The following is a 13867-nucleotide window of genomic DNA, read 5'->3' as shown; positions in this document are numbered from 1 at the left end:
ACAGAGAGTGATGAACTTAGTCTTTTTAATTTCTAAACTTAGGTTATGAGCGTGCTCCCTGAGTTCTTTGAAATGGTCCTTCATGAGGGAAAGAGGGGTAGTCACAGTCTGTCCCATCGTCTCAGTCCAAGTCAACACAATAAACAGACAAACAAACACAACAGAAAAGCACAAGGCAAGACAAAACCGTCCTCCGCCCAATCGGAGGCAATGAAAATGGGACGACGGCCTCACGCTGTACTGCGGGAGCGACCCGCACTGTCCCCCCAGGAGTCTCACAGACTCGTATTCATGGGGCACTCCGTCCCCACCAGCGGAATCCGGAACGTCTTCCAGGATCCCGGGTCGGTGGCCTTCGCAGTGCGTCCGCCTAGACCGTCTGCCGACCTTCCCAGAAAATGGGCCCAGACTTTACAAACACAAAAAACACACTCACCAGCCGGCGTTGACCCTCCAGTACGGGGATCCTGAGGGTCTTGGGATCCCAGACGAGCCCCCAAATGTTGTGCCCAGATTACGAAGTCCCAAAGACCACCAGGAGGCCGTTTCCGATGTAAGCACACGAGGGTCATTTATTCAAGCTTAAGCAGGGACTCTCAATTGTCACCGACACAGCAGATCAAGATTGAGAGCCCCGAGTTCCAAATTAGCAGGGTTTTTATTGAGACTACAGCAAGCTTCAGTCATTAGCAGCCATATGATTGGTTAACATTTAGCAAGTATGAAGTGTAGAATTTTGATTGGCTAGGCTCATTGGGGGTTGAAGGGGATTACGTATAGGTTTTTACAAGAAAAATGGGGACAAAGGTTAGTGGTCTACTGTCACGTACTGATGGTCAGCAGACATCTTGACTCATGGTCATGACCACCTTATGTGGATAGTCAGCACGTTAACAGATTGTCCTATAGATAGTGGGCCCGGGACACTTGTTTCTAGGGCAAACAGATGGCTGAGTAATGAGCTTAGGAATCTTGAGTTACAGATCATGTCTTTTGTCCCAGATCAAGCACAAATTTGAGAGAACAAAGGAGACTGCTCCATTTTGGACAAAATGGAGTCATTCTGGTCCCACAGTTCCAAGTTCGATCCCTGGTACCAAAAACAAAATAAAAAAACAAATAAATAAAATACGCTTGATCTTAGCCAAAAGGCCGAGAAGTGATACAAACAAATAAAATAAAACAAGCTTGTTAATACTTTTGTTTTTCAGGATTATAATTTTTTTCTCTTTTAAGGCTTCACATACAAGTAGTACATGGATACAGATATCATATTCTTATCTACTTACTGACTTGCCATGCTTCAATTGGTAAAATAATAGCTGTCTTAACTATGCCAGATTAAAATCTACCACAGACCATATTGACTCTGCTGAATATTATCTTACACTTTTACCTTATACTTTTAAAGAAAAAATTCAGAAAGCATCTTTCACAGTCATGTGGATAAATTTAAAAATTGCAGGAAGTGTGTTAAAAGCAAGTAAAACGCAATGTTTGATAAGGAGTATATGCTTATGAAGATATGTCCGTTTTCAATATTTTATTTCTTCATTTATTGGAATGAATGGTTCTTTCATAGTTTCTTTTCTTTTCTTTTTTCATTTACCACCTCTTTTTCCAGCCACAGAAATGCACTGACTCTTGTGGATTAAAAATGCAATGGATACACAGAAGAAAGCCAAGGATTAGAGCTAATTATACTATTTATTTGGCATTTAGTGGTCTTGTCTGGAAATGGTACATATTTAAACAAATGTTTTCCAAAAATATTTAGTTTGCATATATGTGAGTGAATAAACATATGCTTTATAAGCTCACTAGACTCTCAGAAAATAACCTCTTTTTTTGGTACTGGGGATCAAACTCAGGACCTTGCGCTTTCGAGGTAGGAGGTGGAACCACTGAACTAAATCCCCAGCCTGATAACCTCTTTTGTTTAGGAGACAGGGTCTCACTATGTAGCCCAGGCTGGCTTCAACTTGAGGTGATCCTTCTGCCTTAGCCCCCCTAGTGCTGGGGTTACAGGTGTGCACCACCATGCCTGGCTGTAACCTTTTTTTTTTTTTTTTTTAAATTCACCGCAATATTTAACCAAGATAATAAGTGTGTTGATATTATGAAGATTTTTAAAGAAAGCTTGCCTTAGTGTCTGTTGGAATATATGATTTTTTGTTTTTGTTTTTGGCTACTGTCTGATAATATGCCTGTTTGTGATTGGTTATTGTCTGTCTTATACATCAGTGCCTTTCTAGCAGGCATTTGTGACTAGTTTACCAGTTATTTACAACCTAACCAGTGGATGGGTAACAGTCATAGGTCAGATTCCCAATAATGGAATGTTTATGTCTGGAAGCCTATTTTATGTCACAAAAAATGAATAAGTGAAGCAAATAAATCCCCAAGTATGTGCTTTTACAGATACATACTGAATGTTTAATCATTATTGAAAATCTAATATTAATATAATCATGGCTTTGGGGCTTTTTTGTTCTGTTTTGTTTTTTGAGACAGGGTCTCACTCACTATGTTGTTCAGGCTGGCTTTGAACTTGCCGCAATCCTTCTGCTTCAGCCACCTGAGTTCTGGGATTGTAGATGTGTGCCACTATGTGTGGCTTTTGGGGCCTTTTTTGGACTGGGATTCTTTTTATTTGTTTTTTTGGTTTTTATTTTTTATTAGTACATGTTTACTGTACATAATGATTACATTCCTTGTGGGGTGTTGGTCCATGTACATAACACATCTTAGTTCTTTCATTCCCTTCCCTTCTATTTCTTCCCTCCATCTCTTGGTTCTCTTCCCTATTGCAGAAAATCTATCTCTTGTTCGTATTTTCTATCTTTTATTTTGTTCTGTATTTATGTTTTGAGTTTCTCATGTAAAAGAAACCATGTGATATTTAAGCTTGTATATGTGATTTATTTCACTTAACATATGGTACTAAGGTGCATAGATTTTCCTACAAATGCCTTGTTTATCCTTCTTCATGGTAGAGTAGTATTGCATTGTACTGAATTGTGTATACGGATTCTTAAAGTTAAAGTCCAGTTATGTTTGAATGGAAGAAACTTTATTTTCCCATTAAATCTTTCTTTGACAAAAACAATTTGCCACTGCTCCAAGGACCCCTGAAGAATATTAAATATTTTAATGTATATTGGACACATAAGAATTTTTCATAAAACCTTTGTATGTGAAATACTGGAAGAGTTTTACTACTTCTTTCACCTCACTCTTCAAGTGGATCCTTTGCAGTTAGTTGAAAGTTGGGTTGATAAAAACCCAGAAAAGGAGAAATTCAGAGATTCCAACACAAAGATAAAATAAATGTTTAAGGAGTTGAAATGCTAATTACCCTGACATGATCTTTTAATATTGTGTACTTAAATTACACACTGTCCCCATAAATATGTACAAATAACAAAGGTGAATTTGGATACTGTATCATAATAGCACCCTTTCTACTTCCATAGTCCCTCTTATCATAACTGCTGGTAATCATTGCCTTGCTTAATTCTCTCTCCAATCAACTCAAGTTTCTTGAGGGCTGGGATCATCATGAATGAGGAAATTAGTGAGTGAGTATAGCAGAGACAAGACATGTAGATGGGCAATGGCAGGGATTTTTAAAACTGGTAGCAAAGACTAATATACTCATGAATTATTATGAGTTAAGTACCTATGATTAAAGCATGGCTCGATTTAAATTTTTTTGGTTCTCATGAAAATAAAAAAATTATTTTTGTATTTGGTGTCAGGGACTCGCTATGTAGTTCAGGCTGGCCTGAACTTGCCATGTAGCCTAGGCTGGCCTTTAACTCACAGCAGTCCTCCTGCCTCAGCCTTCTGAAGGCTGGGATTACAGGCAAGTGCCTCCATGCCTGGCAGGAAAATAAAATTGATGTTATATTTTAAAATTGATTTTTCTACTTTTATCAGGCAATTTTACTCCTAAAATGAGGGTGATACAATCAAGTTAAGGGATCACAAGCATAATTTCTGTCATAGGAGCATAATTTCTCAGAGTGGTCAACCATGATGAGACTTTCATATTATAGCTGAGAATACCTAGCTACATATGTCTCCTAATGTCATCAACATATTCAGTCATGAGAAAAAGGTTAAAAAATGATTCTCCACCTATTAGGTGAAATAACTGAAGAAATGAATATGTAGTAAACATGCATGATCACATAGTTTGGTCATTTGAAAACCTATTACCAGGCTTTTATATTATAATTAAACTTTAAGCAGACTGCTTATTAACAAAGCTAACATGTCCCATGGGTTGACTAAATGGCTGTGATTTGTATGACATATTTCCAGAAGAAATTTTAAATGGAAAACATAATTGAACAGACAGCACATTTGCAGTGGGTAGTGTCAGGGAGGGGGCTTTGCATCTGTTATCTAAAGTAAGACCAATATGAACATAAAGTCCTAGAAAATTTTGGATACTGAACTTTGGTTTTTAAAACTTACACAGTACTAACAGCTGCTATTTTGTAGGCGTCTGCCTAATGTGTGTGGGATGCTGCACAATCTGTATTACACGTATCTTCTAATTCAGTTTCCACAGTGAACCTGTTGAAATGAGTATTATTGTCTTTATTTTCATTTTTGTTTTTATTTTGTACCGGGGATCGAACTCGGGTCCTTGCGCTTGCGCAGCAGGAGGCAAAACCACTGAGCTAAATCCCCGGCCCCTTATTGTCTTTATTTTTGATATGGGATAATAATGCTGTGTGTCAAATAAAAATTTTGCCCAAGATTATGTTGCTAGTAAGGGGCAGAATGAGGACAACCACAAGTATTAGATCTTAAGAAAAGAGGAATCCTCTTGTGTTCTACTAGTGAGTTTAAGTTGAGCACTTACGCAAAACATTTTCTTAAATAAGTAGGAAATTAAGTTATAAAGAAAAGAGAATGAATTATCACATGAGCTTATAAGGGAGCTTTTTGTGCTAGCTTTATTCTCTTTCATCTTTTACTTACAGTCTTGTGTCCTAATTTCTGGGCCTTGGCATACTTTGCTATTTGGATCTGAGGGAGGGAAAAATCATTCCTCCAGGTTCCCATGTCCCAACACCCACTCCTGAGGTACCTGTTAGAACTTGCTATGCTTATCTGGCCTGTGTAGGAGACTATCAGAACTCTGCTCTGCTCAGTGTGTAGTTTGTGGTTACTTGAGATGCCCGCCAAGTTCTATGCTGTCTGCCTGGGGAAAACACTGAGTGGAAGGGTTTAGCGTGGTCAAGAGGAGGAGGAAACTTGCTTGAGTTTGACTTCTTTTATTTCTTCTAGTTTTTACTTCTGTCATTCTAGTCATGGGTTCCATTCTTTCTGTTTCTCTGGTATCGTGGAGAAAGCATTTATTTTCCTTAGTATATAATTTTTAGTTCTTTTGTTTTCATCAAACTGAACTTTGAAAAAGAGAAAGCGCAACAAACTTCAGGCTCGTGTCCATAAATACTATGTGCTTTTGTTTTTTAATTATAAGACAAAAATTTAAAGTCTAGGGTGTGGAATTCTGAAAAAAAGTTAGGGAAGGAAGTAGAGAGGAAATATAGAGAAGGGAAAGATTTTATATATGTTGAGCATATAGTGCTTTAAAGTCTCATGAAAGTCAGTAAATGGTATTTGAGAACATTAAATACAATGTTCTTCAATGTCAGCAGGTTTGTGTGTATTTAGCCACTAAAATATGTGTGATTTGTGTTCTGTCTGGCAATTTTTGCTTACCAAACAGTTGAGAGTTAGAATCTTTATTTACTACATCTATTAACAAGTAAATTGACTGGTAGCCCATTTTATTTTGTTTTTTAAAATTAAGGAATAAATACTGAGAAATTATCAAATAACCTTATGTTAGACATGATGGATTTTTTTTTTTGGTACCAGTGATTGAGCTTGGGTCCTTGCGTTTGCGAGGCAGGCGGCAGAACCACTGAGCTAAATCCCTGGTCCGTCATGATGGATTTTTAATGTTCACCCACTCCTGAGTTTGATTTTTTTTGGTACTGGGATCAAACTCGGGTCCTTGTTCTTGTGGGGCAGGCGGTGGAAACACTAGTAAGTTTGCTTAGTTTCCTGAGGTATTAGGAGATAGGCTATATCCTATATTTTCTTAAGGCTATGATTTCCACATAACAGTGTTAAGAGAAAATAATAAAATAAAGCCATTTGTTCCTCCTTGTAATTCTCTCTCAGCATGGCATGGCATTGGCTTAGATTGTCTAGTTAGAATTTGCTTCTCAGTTCAAAAACATTACCTAATCCTTATATTAGTTCAAAGGAAAATTTTAAAAATTTTACTTTTCATAATTTATGGGCTTTAGTTCTGCCAATAAATACTTACATTTAGGAGTTTAGTGTATTTGTATACATGCATGTATAATATCTTACTGAGTTTCCTCTCCATTTTAAAAATACCCCTTTTTGCAATAAATTTCTTATAGTCTCTAGCTGGAAGCAACTAGAGTTGACATTTATGTAAAATTTATTTTCATGTTAGGACATTAACTGTAGAGTGACTAGGATTTTATAGACATCTGATGAGAATAAGCAGAAATCTCAGACTTTTTTACTTTTATAAATTTTTGAGATACTTCTGTTTTATATTAGCATTTGGGCACATTTCATGAAAAATTATATCATCTCTGTTACCATTGTGTTGGGATAAAAATCTTAGAGTCAAACTTTGACAGTGTCTCTTTTTTGGAAAGTACCTTGAGTCAAACCCTCTGTTTACTTAGGAGCCCCAATTTTTGTGTGTGCATCAGTGATAGCCTTTCTTTTTGGCTGTGAGGTACCAGTGATAGCTTTTATTTTTGGCTATCCCTAAAGGGGCAAATAGGAAAGAAGAGCTGATGATTATAGTAGGGTGGTTTTATATCTCACTTTTTTTTCCCCTAGGGACATGGGTAGGGATGAATTGGTTTGACTTCTTTTTCCCTTTTTTTTCTATCTTAGAAAATAAATTTCACTCCTGCAGAAAGACTTAAGTGAGATTTTTAGTCACTCAACATGGTATCCTATAGAGTTTTTTTTTTTTAAAGTTATCATTTTATTTTTGTTTTGTTTTGTTTTGTTTTGTTTTTGGTACAAGGGATCGAACTCGGGTCCTTGCGCTTGCACAGCAGGCGGCGAAACCACAGAGCTAAATCCCCGGCCTCCTATAGAGTTTATAATTTTTCTATAATTTGGTGTAGAAAGTGTCCCATCTCTGAGCAAAGTATAGTCATCATTTTGGTGCATTGTGTATATTTTTTGTGTTTCGAGAATATATCATGAATGGTGGTTTTCATTTCTGAATGTGTCACTAGCCGCCGCCACCACCTCTGCCTCTACCTCTGCCGTCTCCTCTTTGTCCTCCAAAACACAGATCCTCAATAACAGCAATAAATATGAGAATTGGCTTCCATACTTACTGTGTGTGTGTGTGTATGTATATATTTAAAAACTTTAAGAAGTGCATATATACAAAACTTTAAAAAGAATGAACAGTTTATCACTCACTTTCCCGGAGGAGAAACAGGCAGAATCAAATGCTCGGTCTCCTTACTGTGTGGCTAGTGATTTGTCTGTTATTTCTCATTAGTCCCTAAGCAGCCAAACTATCACTCCTTAAGTTATAATTTGGTAAGCCTGGGAAAATTTATTTTGCTCATCCTGTTTGTTATTGATCCATTTTAGCTCTATAAATACAAGGATCCAGAACCAGGAGGCTTGTGAATGCTTGGGGAGATGGTAAAGACCAGGAGGCCTGGGGATCCTGCCTGCCTGGAGAGGTTGTCTTGGTTCAGCACTGTGTCAGCTCCAGCCAGGTAGGGCCTTTCAAGAATGTGATTACAGCATTGGCAGATCCCTTCAAAGTTTCAAGAGAGCTAGCCATCCAGATCTGTATGTGAGACCTTCCAGTTTGTACATGTGGGCAGCTAGTTCAAATGAAAGAAAAAGAGCAAAACTGAAAAACCATTTTCCAAAAAGCCAATTCATCCAGTATTTTAAGGTATTTTATGGTGTCTTCAGCCTTGTTTTTGAAATTGCTGGGGCTCAAACATTATTGTGGTGCTATTGGTGTTCACAGTAGAATAAAACTGATTTAATCAACATTTATTGAGCTTGTATGATGAATCTTCACATATTGTTTCACATTTTCCTTAAATACACTTGTACTTTTTACTGTTGAAATAGTGATGAGTGATGCTAACGAAAGTATCAAAAATTTGCAAATGAATTATATGATTACAGTGACATAAAAAAAGGTAGCCAAAGCACTTGTTAAACCCCATGATCTCAGATAAGTCCATAACCAGTGACCTCAACTTGTTATCTTTAAAGTAGGAATAGTGGTACCTACTTTTGGACTTTATTGTGATGTTTAAATGAGGCAATAGGAGGATGAAAGTGCTTTGTGAAAGGTATAGCATTATATGAATTTATTATGACAATAATTACTAATTTTTATTAAGAATTTAGTTTAGCATATACTGATCATTCGACCAATAGGTAGGAGGAGACTAGAGGAGCATACAAAGATGCTCCTTTATGGATCTGTGACATACTGTGCCTCTCATGAGGGGCCTGGGTGGGGACATCATCCCAGGAGAAGCTACAAGCTTAGTCTTCATAAGCTTGGGGAAGGTGAGCAGGAACCAAAACTAAGTGTTCATGTGCGAGTACTAGGTAGAACAATGGTTTTCCAATCCGAGGGTGGTTTTCTAACAATCAGCAGTAGCCTGGAAACTTGTTAGAAATACAAATTCTTGGGCCTAGCACAGATTTTAAATCTAACTCTAGGGTTGAGGCCAAGCTGTCTTTGTTTTAACAAGTTCTGTAGGTGATTCTGTGGTTTCAGAGTTGCTGAGATAGAGAGCCATACTAAGGAGCAGGAATGTAGGTGGGAGAATTGACTGGAGCCAACAGAATAGCAGACATCAGGAATGTACGACCTGTGAAGGCAGGAACACCAGCTTGAGGGCCAGGTTTTATTTTAATTAACTTCATGTGGTCTGAAAGATTAGACCTTTCATGATGAAAGACAGGGGCACAGGGACCCTTAGTTATCAAGGACACCGCATAAGCTCCTGGACTGCCCAGAGACTCTCCATGTGGCACATCAGTTGAAATCTTGACTGTCAGAGGTATGTCCTTGGGTAGCTGGAGTGGCCCCAGAACAGTCTATTGGAATAGGGGCATGACATAGGTACTAGAGCCTGACAGATGTGGAAGAGGGCACTGCAGCAGCAATTATATGTGCGATGAGTGTGTGTGTGTAAATGCACACTCTTGAAGCCAGTGTGGTGGAAGCCAGTAGGGATATTCCCAAAATGGCCCATGGTGAAACAGTAAGGGGTTCTTCCATGAATTTGACTCTGTGTGAAATGGGTGCATCACTTTGAAAGACCCATAGTGACTGGCATGTGCAGCAGGCCCAGAGCTCCTACCCTGAATGCTATTGCAATTACTAGTGGGTGTCAGGATTGCTGAATTATCCTCTGTTGTCTGTGGTCTCTATGACTACCTAGATCATATCTCCCTAGAATAAAGTGCTTGTGCCTAGCTCCATCTTCAACATTTTCTCCCATTGCTCCTTGATCACACATCTCTACATGCCAGTCATGACAGATTTCTATCATTTCTAAAATGTATATTGTGTTTTCCTTTCTTTTTGTTTTATATGAAATAAATCAGGCACACAAAAATAGTAAACACATGTATCTAAAGAGTCTGAGAAATAGAATATTACAAGGACAATTCAGACCCCTTCCATCTATTTACCTGTGCCTGTTTTTACTTCTGTTTTCCTATACCCAAGGCTGAATATTTTATAAAGAAAATAGGTTTAATTAACTCATAGATTTTGAGTCTGATAGTCTCAACAGTGAGGTGCTAATTCTGGGGAGAGCACTCTGGCTGCTTTGCATCATAGCAGATGGCACGTGGTAGAAGCACATATGAGAGGGAGAAATAGAGAGGGGACAGTCTAGTCTTGTTCTTTTATAACAACCCATTCTAATGAAAACTTACTCCATGACACTAGCATTAATTCTTTCTGAGGGCAGCACTCCCAGTGACCTAACCACCTTCTACTGGCCCCCAACTCTTAAATGATTCACTACTTCTCAACATCATGCCAAGGACCAAGCTTCTAGCACATGAACTGTTGGAGGCCACACTCAAAACATACACAGAGTATAGCAGTCAACCTATATAGAGAAAACTTGTACTTATCAAATCCTGGCCCCCTTCCAACCCCCATGGTCAGTCCAGATGTCCCTGTCTCTACCCAGTGATTAATGAAGTAGTTTGTCAGAGTTCCACAGGAATCTGTGATATAAGTTTATGTGGCAAAAGCATCTCAGAGGGAATTAAAAGGCATAGAAATTAAAGAGTTTTTTTAATTAGGAAGAAGAACCTTTAAGACTTTTTAATTCCTTGGTTTCCTTTCTTCTTGCTCTAGCCTTTGGCCTGGATGTTGGGGAAGGAAAGTTGTCGAGTGGCTACATTCAGTAAGGCATGTTTGGAATCATGGTTGACAATGATTTTTGTTATTGAAATGATACTTTTTTTTTTGGTACTGTGGATCCAACTTGGGTCCTTACACTTGCAAGGCAGGTGGTGGAACCACTGAGCTAAATCCCTGGCCCCGAAATGATACTTTTTGAAGACACTCTTTCTCTGAGTTTGCTCTTCAGAAGAGCAGAAACATGCTTGGCAGTACAGCGGGCTATAGGGACCACAGAGCTTACATAGTAGTCAGAAGAGTGTGGTATCTAGCTTGTTTTCCTATTCTCTGGCTCTCTGTCTGTCTGTCTGTCTCTCTCTCTCTCTCACACACACACACACACACACACACGCACATGGGTCTGGTAATGAGTAAAGAAAATCGCACCAGCAAGGTCTGCAGGGTATTTAGGGGATATGAAGGAAGGTGGCTGATGTCCTATAGAGAGTCTGCTGCACTCATTTAAAAGTAGAAACCTATGTTCTAAATACACATAGATCATTGTTTCATAGGAAATAGTGGAGAAAGGGAAGACACTCTCTGTGCTGTTACTGTTCTTATAAAAGAATTATTTTCATTGAGACGTCAAACATTTAGTTCTTGATGCATTTTTGGATCCTGTGTAGACTTAAATCTGACCTCGGCCTCTTCCAAACTCTTGCATGACTTTTGCCCTCTTGGACATCAAGCCAAAGGTTACTGTGAGCCAGGTGTTCTTATCAGTGCCTCCTGCATCCTTGACTCAGATTCTGTAGCTTCAATCTCCTGGCAGCTCTCAGTTGAAGTTCACCTGAGAAGCCATTGCTATCAGGTTGGCTGAAAACGGATCAAAAGCTATCAGAAGGACCCTGGCTTTTTTGTTGTTGTTGTTGTTCTGGGGATTGAACTTGGGACCTTGCGCCTTCAAGGCAGGCGGTGGAACCACTGAGCTAAATCCCTGGCCCTCCTGGCTGTTTTTTTAAAGCAATGTTTCTGATCTTGCAACTTTGGTGCAAAAAGTTTTTTGTACATGTAAGGTATATAGAACTTACACTTGAATGAGGGACTAATTTCTTGCATTGGTTTAATCTACTCAGTTATTTATTTAGTAATTGGTGGCCCTCAGCTTTCTCTTTACTTCACAAATAAAATTCTCATATGGAATATATCCAGTGTTCACTTAGTTTCTGTTAGTTGCAGCAAATTTTACAGACTGATTTGAGTTTTTGAAATATCATGCATTTTTCATGAAGTCTTTCAATGGCATCTGTTAATGACTGGCTCATAATCCAAAGAAGAAAGCCTACATAAAAGTAGATTTTTCCATAATCATTTTGTTTTTTTTTTCTGAGTTTGTGGTTAGAGCTTGTCTTGGATCCATAAATATGTAGGGTCTCAGGTGAGTTTCCAGGTTTTCCTGTATGATCTTACGCTGGTGGCAGCTGAATGTCTTTCCTATGGGGTGAGTACTCATCTCAGTGGCAGAACCCCTGCTGCTATACTTCATCTGCTCTGAGGCCTATGGCTTGTTTACTTTGTGCAAGCTTAGGATCTGTAGCAAAAGGAGGGACCCACAAGTATTTGGAGAATGATACCTGCATAGCTTGTTTCTTTCTGCCAGAAAACCTGGATGGGATAAAGACTTACATGCACTTTCTCTCTGAAAGCATTAGTTCCTTCCCAAGCTTTGAACTTTATAACAAGCCACAGGTGAATCTCCTTGTGCCCACACTTAATAGATAGTTTTCTCCTCAGCCCCCTTAGTTTACCACATTCTCACAATCTGTGCAACCTGGGAAAGGGTAGAAGCCTCTTCATCCCCATTTGCCCAGAATCCTCTTTCCTCAATAGGCAAATGCTATTATTGAGCTCTTCGAGAGATTTAAGAAAGTGAATATGAGGTTCTCTTGCTTGCCCTTTACAGACAAATTGCAGCATGCCCCACAGCTGTTATGTAGTTGAGTGTATGTTTAGTGTGCCCCACGTCTTTGATAAAAAAATGAGAAGTCTACTTCTTCTTACTACATTGGAATAGTGTTCAAGTAAGTGGTGATGCCTTCATCCATTTAGCTGCCCCATGAAGATACTTTGATTGTTTCCTATCTTATGCATCTAAAGATGCACATTTTCCGGGCTGGGGATTTAGCTCAGTGGTTCTGCTGCCTGCCTTGGAAGCGCAAGGTCCCAAGTGCGATCCTTGGTACCAAAAAAAAAAAGAAAAAAGAAAAAGATGCACATTTTCCAAGTTTCATTCCTTTTTATGCTTTAAAACTTTTCCTATGTGTTCTTAGTGTCCAAAAGAAGAGATTCTTTTCCTATAATCTCTTTTCCATTTATTTTCATATTAATTAAACTTCAACATTAAATAGATGACTTATATGTAAACTCTTGGCTATTATTTTTGCTGCTACTTTACTCGTGCAGAAATTAGGAGGCCTATTTTGTTAACTCTCTTCTAACACCTTTGTTCTTCCAGGCAAGGAAAGAAATGAGATTAAACAAATGAGTGAAAGGTCGGGATTGGAGGTGTAGATTGGATTGTAGGAAAAACGAATTATTTAGGTTCCTGTGCATGCTGTGTAAGGTGCTGTGAGATATGTTTCCTTTACACACATATACATACACATACACACAGTAGAAAAGGTAAAATTTACCTATTCAAAAATGATGAGCAGCCAGAAAAAGGTAAAGATAATACCAACTAGTCTGAAACAGAGATTAGTAAAGTAGATCATGGATGAGAGCAATGAGCAGATTCTTATGGAGCTGGCTCTTCCAGGTAGGGCATGTCTGCCTGAGAGGGTAATTGAACACAGAGTCAAGGTAGGGCTGAAAAGACGCAGTGTCCAAGGTTGAGGGTGTGGTATGCAGTTGGACAGTGGGGTCTGAAGTGTGAGTTTGAGGCTCAAGGGCCACTGAGTGTTGGGATGAGGAGCTGGAAGAGAGGCTGGTATGGTTCCTCAAGAGGGGAACACTGAGCACAGTGTTGTGGATTTTCTCAGTAGGAATGTGTAAGATGAGGCAAGTGTGTAGACAGTATGAAAAGGAAGTCATGAGCATTCAGATTAGGGGATCGGTGTTTCTAAGATTTATACAATCTGAAGAGAAATCGATGTATAGATGTCAGGGTCTCTAATGATACCATTCTAGACATGAGGATTGACAATGGAGAGAAAGGGTGAGATGTTAAGATCTATCAATGAGTTAATTTCAGTTCATTTTGAACATAAATGATAAATAAAATACTCACTTGGAAGCTGAGATCCTAGAAGAATAGCTGCCTGGTAATATACTGGAAATCTGAGAAAGGACAAGGTTGTTAGTTTAGTTCTATCATGAGAAGTTGAATGACATATCCAGATATAAATGTCTTCT

The 13867-nt window shown here is 38.6% G+C and overlaps 1 protein-coding gene and 1 pseudogene across 9 annotated transcripts in view; one reads left to right on the top strand and one right to left on the bottom strand.

The window, feature by feature from the left end:
- The window catches only part of Spidr (scaffold protein involved in DNA repair), a 419506-nt gene that overhangs the window by 63630 nt on the left and 342009 nt on the right, over positions 1 to 13867 (top strand). The window lies entirely within an intron of this gene.
- On the bottom strand, positions 1037 to 1164 carry LOC147830204 (U2 spliceosomal RNA; annotated as a pseudogene).

Source organism: Heterocephalus glaber, unplaced genomic scaffold (genome assembly GCF_053883595.1).
Source record: "Heterocephalus glaber isolate CG9 unplaced genomic scaffold, H.glaber_assembly_v1.0 deba00000281, whole genome shotgun sequence".
NCBI lineage: Eukaryota > Metazoa > Chordata > Mammalia > Rodentia > Bathyergidae > Heterocephalus > Heterocephalus glaber.
This window is presented reverse-complemented; position numbering and strand designations above follow the sequence as displayed.